Source organism: Callithrix jacchus, chromosome 8 (assembly GCF_049354715.1).
Source record: "Callithrix jacchus isolate 240 chromosome 8, calJac240_pri, whole genome shotgun sequence".
NCBI lineage: Eukaryota > Metazoa > Chordata > Mammalia > Primates > Cebidae > Callithrix > Callithrix jacchus.
Window position 1 is genome coordinate 1,802,327 of NC_133509.1, and position 6,626 is coordinate 1,808,952.

The following is a 6,626-nucleotide window of genomic DNA, read 5'->3' on the forward strand; positions in this document are numbered from 1 at the left end:
AATCGAAAAATATCTCAATATTATCTAAGCACCCCAATGTTAAAAACAAAATTGCTCTGAATATAATCTGTCAGAAAATTTATACAATGCAATTTTCTACTCTGTTTTGTAATATATACACCAACTAAATATGCTCTCTCATGTAAAATACAGAAATACTTATTTTACCAGAATCGAAAAACCAAAATTTATCTAGGCACCCCAATTTTAAAACAAAATTGCTCTGATTCTAATCTGTCAGAAAATATATACAGCCCTATTCTACTCTGTTTTAAAGTATATACACCAACTCAGTATTCTCTCTCATGTGAAATACCGAAATTCTCATTTTACGTGAATCGAAATAATTCTCAATATTACCTAGGCACCCCAATGTTAAAAAAAAATTGCTCTGAATATAATCTGTCAGAATAAATATACAATGTTTTATTCTAATCTGTTTTGGAGTATATACACCAACTCAGTATGCTCTCTCATGTAAAATACCGAAATTCTAATTTTACCTGAATCGAAAATAATCTAAATATTATCTAGGCACCCCAATGATAAAAGCAAAATTGCTCTGAATATAATGTATGAGAAAAAATATACAATGCCCTTTTCTACTCTGTTTTGGAGTATGTACACCAACTCAATACGCTGTCTCATGTAAATTACCGAAATTCTAATGTTACGCGAATCGAAAAAAATCTAAGTAATATCTAGGCGCCCCAAAGTTAAAAGAAAATGTCTCTAAAAATAGCCTGTTATAAAAAATATAAAATTCCTTATTCTACTCTGTTTTGGAGAATATACACCAACTCAATATGTTCTCTGATGTAAAATACAGAAATTCTAATTTTACGTGAATAAAAAAAAATCTAAATATTATCTAGGCACCGGAATGTTAAAAGTACAATTGCTCGGAATAAAATCTGTCAGAAAAAATATACAATGCCCTTTTCTACTCTGTTTCGTGTATATACACCAACTCAATATGCTCTCTCATGTAAAATAAAGAAATTCTAATTTTACCCGAATTGAAAAAATCTAAATAATATCGCTTCAAAGTTAAAAGAAAATGGCTCTGAATATAGTCTGTTAGAAGAAATATACAATGCCTTACTCTACTATGTTTTGGAGGATATACACGAACTAAGTATGCTCTCTCCTGTAAAATTCATAAATTCTAATTTTACCCGAATTGAAAAAATCTAAATATTATCTAGGCACCCCAGTGTTAAAAACAAAATCGCTCTGAACATAATGTGTCAGAAAAAATATACAATGCAGTTTCCTACTTTGTTTTGGAGTATATACACCAACTCCATATGCTCTCTCATGTAAAATACAGAAATTCTAATTTTACGTGAATCGTAAAATATCTAAATATTATCTGGGCACCTATTGTTAAAAGCAAAATTGCTCTGAATATAATCTTCCAGAAAAAATATACAATGCCATTTTCTACTATGTTTTCGAGTATGTAAACTAACCCAATATGCTCTCTCATGTAAAATACCGAAATTCTAAATTTACGCTAATCAAATGAAATATAAATATTATCGAGGCACCCCAATGGTAGTATCAAAATTGCTATGAATATAATCTGTCAGAACATACATACAATGCTTTTTCTACTCAGTTTTGGAGTATATACACCATCTCAATATGCTCTCTCGTGTAAAATACCAAATTTTAATTTACGCGAATTGAAAAAAATCTCAATATTATCTAGGCACCTCAAGGTTAAAAGAAAAATTGCTCTGAATATAATCCGTCAGGAAAAATACACAATGCCATTTTCTACTCTGTTTTGGAGTATATACAACTACTCAATATGCTCTCTCATGTAAAATACGAAAATTCTAATTATACGCGAATCAAAACAAATCTAAATATTATCTAGGCATCCCAATGTTAGAAGAAAAATTGCTCTGAATATAATCTGTCAAATAAAATATACAATTCCTTATTCTACTCCGTTTTGGAGTATATACACCAACTCAGTATGCTCTCTCATGTAAAATAGAGAAATTCTAATTGTACCAGAATCGAAAAAATCCAAGTATTACCTAGGCACCCCAATGTTAAAAACACAATTGCTCTTAATATAATCAGTCAGAAAATATATACCATGCCCTATTCTACTGTGTTTTGCAGTATATACACCAACTCCATATGTTCTCTCATGAAAAATAGAGAAATTCTATATTTAAGCGAATCGAAATAAATCTAAATATTATCTAGGCACCCAAATGTTAAAAACAATATTGATCTGAATAAAATCTGTCAGAAAAAATATAAAATGCCTTATTCTACTCTGTGTTGGAGTAAATACACCAACTCCATATGCTCTTTCATGTAAAATACAGAAATTCTATATTTAAGCGAATCGAAAAATGTCTAACTATTATTTAGGCACCCCAATGAAAAAACAAAATTTCCCTGAATATAATCTGTCAGAAAAAATATACAATGCCCTTTTCTACTCAGTTTTGTAGTAAATACACCAACTCATTATGCTCTCTCATGTAAAATACAGAAATTCGAATTTTACCCGAATAAAAAAAATCAAAATATTCTCTAGGCACCACAATGTTAACAACAAAATTCCTCTGAATACAATCTGTCAGAAAACATATACAATGTCCTTTTCTACTCTGTTTTGGAGTATAAACACCAACTCCATATGCTCTCTCATGTAAAATACAGAAATTCTATATTTAAGCGAATCGAAAAAAACCTAAATATTATCTAGGCACCCCAATGTTAACAGAGAAATTGCTCTGAATATAATCTGTCAGAAAAAATATACAATTCCTTATTCTACTCTGTTTTGGAGTATATACACCAACTCAGTATGCTCTCTCATGTAAAATACAGAAATTCTAATTATACTCCGAATAGAAAAAATCTAAATATTATCTAGGCAGCCCAATGTTAAAAGCAAAATTGGTCTGAATATAATCTGTCAGAAATAATATACAATGCCCTTTTCTACTCTGTTTTGGAATATATAAACCAAATCAATATGCTCTATCATGTAAAATACCGAAATTCTAATTTTACGTGAATCGAAAAAAATCTAAATAATATCTAGGCGCTCCAAAGTTAAAAGAAAACGGTTTTCAATATAGTCTGTTAGAAAAAATATAGAATACCTTATTCTAGTCTGTTTTGGAGTATATACACCAACTCAGTATGCTCTCTCATGTAAAATACCGAAATTCTAATTTTATGTAAATCGAATAAAATATAAATATTATCTAGGCACCCCAATGTTAAAAGCAAAATTGCTCTGAATATAAGCTGTCAGAAAAAATATACAATGCCGTTTTTAACAGTTTTGTAGTATATACACCAACTCCATATTCTGTGTCATGTAAAATACAGAAATTCTAATTTTACCCACATCGAAAAAATCTAAGTATTATCTAGGCACCCCAATGTTAAAAACAAAATTGCTCTGAATATAATCTGTCAGAAAAAATATACAATGCCGTATTCTATGCTGTTTTGGATTATATACACCACGTCCATAAGCTCTCTCATGTAAAATACAGAAATTCTATATTTAAGTGAATCGAAAAATATCTACATATTATCTACGCATCCAAATGTTGAAAGCAAAATTGTACTAAATATAATCTGTCAGAAAAAATAAACAATGCCCTTTTCTACTCTTTTATGTAGTATATACACCAACTCAATACGCTCTCTCATGTAAAATACCGAAATTGTAATTTTAGGCGAATCAAAAAAATTCTAAATAATATCTAGGCGCCCCAAAGTTAAAAAAAAATGGCTCTGAATATAGTATGTAAGAAAAAATATACAATGCCTTATCCTACTGTATTTTGGAGTATATACACCAAGTCAGGATGCTCTCTCATGTAAAATATAGAAATTCTAATTTTACCCGAATCGAAAAAATCTAAATATTATCTAGGCACCTCAGTGTAAAAAAGAAAATTGCTCTGAATATAATCTGTCAGAAAAATTATACAATGCCCTATTCTACTCTGTTTTGGAGTATATACACCAACTCCATATGCTTTCTCATGTAAAATACAGAAATTCTATATTTAAGCGAATCGAAAAAAATCTAAGTATTATATACGCATTCCAATGTTAAAAGAAAAATTGGTCCGAATATAATCTGTCAGAAAAAATATACAATGCCCTCTACTTCTGTGTTTTGTAGTATATACACCGACTCCATATGTTCTCTCATGTAAAATACAGATATTCTATATTTAAGTGAATCGAAATAAATCTAAATAATATCTAGACACCCCAATGTTAAAAGCAAAATTGCTCGTAATATAATCTGTCATAAAAAATATACCGTGCCCTTTTCTAATCTGTTGTGCAGTATATACACCAACTCAATATGCTCTCTCATGTATAGTACCGAAATTCTAATTTTACGCGAATCGAAAAAATTCTAAATAATATCTAGGTGCCCCAAAGTTAAAGGACAACGGCTCTGAATATAGTCTGTTAGAGAAAATATAAAATGCCTTATTCAACTCTGTTTTGGAGGATATACACCAACGCAGTATGATCTCTCATGTAAACTACATAAATTCTAATTTTACGTGTATCGAAAGAAATCTAAATATTATCCAGGCACCCCAATGTTAAAAACATAATTGCTCTTAATATAACCTGTCAGAAAAATTATACAATGCCGTATTCTACTCTGTTTTGTAGTATATACACCAACTCAGTATGCTCTCTCATGTAAAATACAGAAATTCTATATTTAAAAGAATCGAAAAAAATCTAAATATTATCCAGGCACCCGAATGTTAAAAGCAAAATTGCTCTGAATATAATCTCTCAGAAGAAATATACAATGCCCTTTTCTACTCTGTTTTGTAGTATAAACACCAAGTCAATATGCTCTGTCATGTAAAATACAGAAATTCGAATTCCACCGGAATCGAAAAAATCTAAGTATTATCACGACACCCCAATGTTAAAAGCAAAATTGCTCTGAATATAATCGGTCAGTACAAATATACAATGCCCTATTCTACTCTGTTTTGGAGTATATACACCAACTCAGTATGCTCTCTCATGTAAAATACAAAAATTCAGATTTTACCAGAATCAAAATAATCTAAATATTATCTAGGCACCCCAATGTTAAAAGCAAAATTGCTCTGAATATAATCTGTCAGAAAAAATATACAATGCCTTCTTCTACTCTTTTTTGTAGTATATACACCAACTCAATATGCTCTCTCATGTAAAATACAGAAATTCTAATTTTACGTGAATCAAAAAAAATCTAAATATTATCTAGGCAACCCAATGTTAAAATCAAAATTGGTCTGAATATAATCTGTCAGAAAAAATATACAATGCCCTCTTCTCCTTTGCTTCGGAGTATATACACCAACTCCATATGCTCTCTCATGTAAAATACAGAAATTTTATATTTAAGTGAATAAAAAAAAATCTAAATATTATCTAGAGACCCCAATGTTAAAAGCAAAATTGCTCTGAATATAATCTGTCAGATAAAATATACAATTCCCTATTCTACTTTGTTTTGGAGTATATTCACCAACTCCATATGCTCTCTCAGGTAAAATAGAGAAATTCTAAGTTTAAGTGAATCGAAAAAAATCTAAATATTATCTAGGGACCCCACTGTTAAAAGCAAAATTTCTCTGAATATAATCTGTCAGAGAAAATATACAATGCCCTTTTCTACTCTGTTTTCGAGTATATACACCAACACAATATGCTCTCTCATGTAAAATACAGAAATTCAAATTTTACCCCAGTCGAAAAAATCTATATATTATCTAGGCACCCGAATGATAAAAAAAAAATTGCTCTGAATATAATCTCTCAGAAAAAATATACAATGCCCTATTCTACTTAGTTTTGGAGTATATACACCAACTACATATGGTCTCTCATGTAAAATACAAAAATTCTAATTTTACGCGAATCGAAAAAAATCTAAATAATATCTAGGTGCCCCAAAGTTAAAAGAAAATGGCACTGAATACAGTCTGTTAGAAAAAATATACAATGCCTTATTCTACTCTGTTTTGGAGTATATAAACCAACTCAGTATGCTCTCTCATGTAAAATACCAAAATTTTAATTTTACGCGAATCGAAAAAAATCTAAATAATATCTAGGCGCCCCAAAGTTAAAAGAAAATGGCTCTGAATATAGTCTGTTAGAAGAAATGTACAAAGCCTTATTCTACTCTGTTTTGGAATATATACACCAACTCAGTATGCTCTGTCATGTAAAATATAGAAATTCTAATTGTACCCGAATTGAAAAAATCTAAATATGATCTATGCACCCCTATGTTAAAAACAAAATTGCTCTGAATATCGTCTCTCACAAAAAATATACAATGCCCTATTCTACTCTGTTTTGGAGTATATACACCAACTCCATATGCTATCTCATGTAAAATACAAAAATTCAATATTTAAGCGAATCGAAAAAAATCTAAATATTATCTAGGCAAACCAATGTAAAAAGCAAAATTGCTCTGAATAAATTCTGTCAGAAAAAATATACAATGCCCTTTTCTACTCTGTTTTGGAGTATATACACCAACTCAATATGCTCTCTCAGGTTAAATACCAAAATTTTTATTT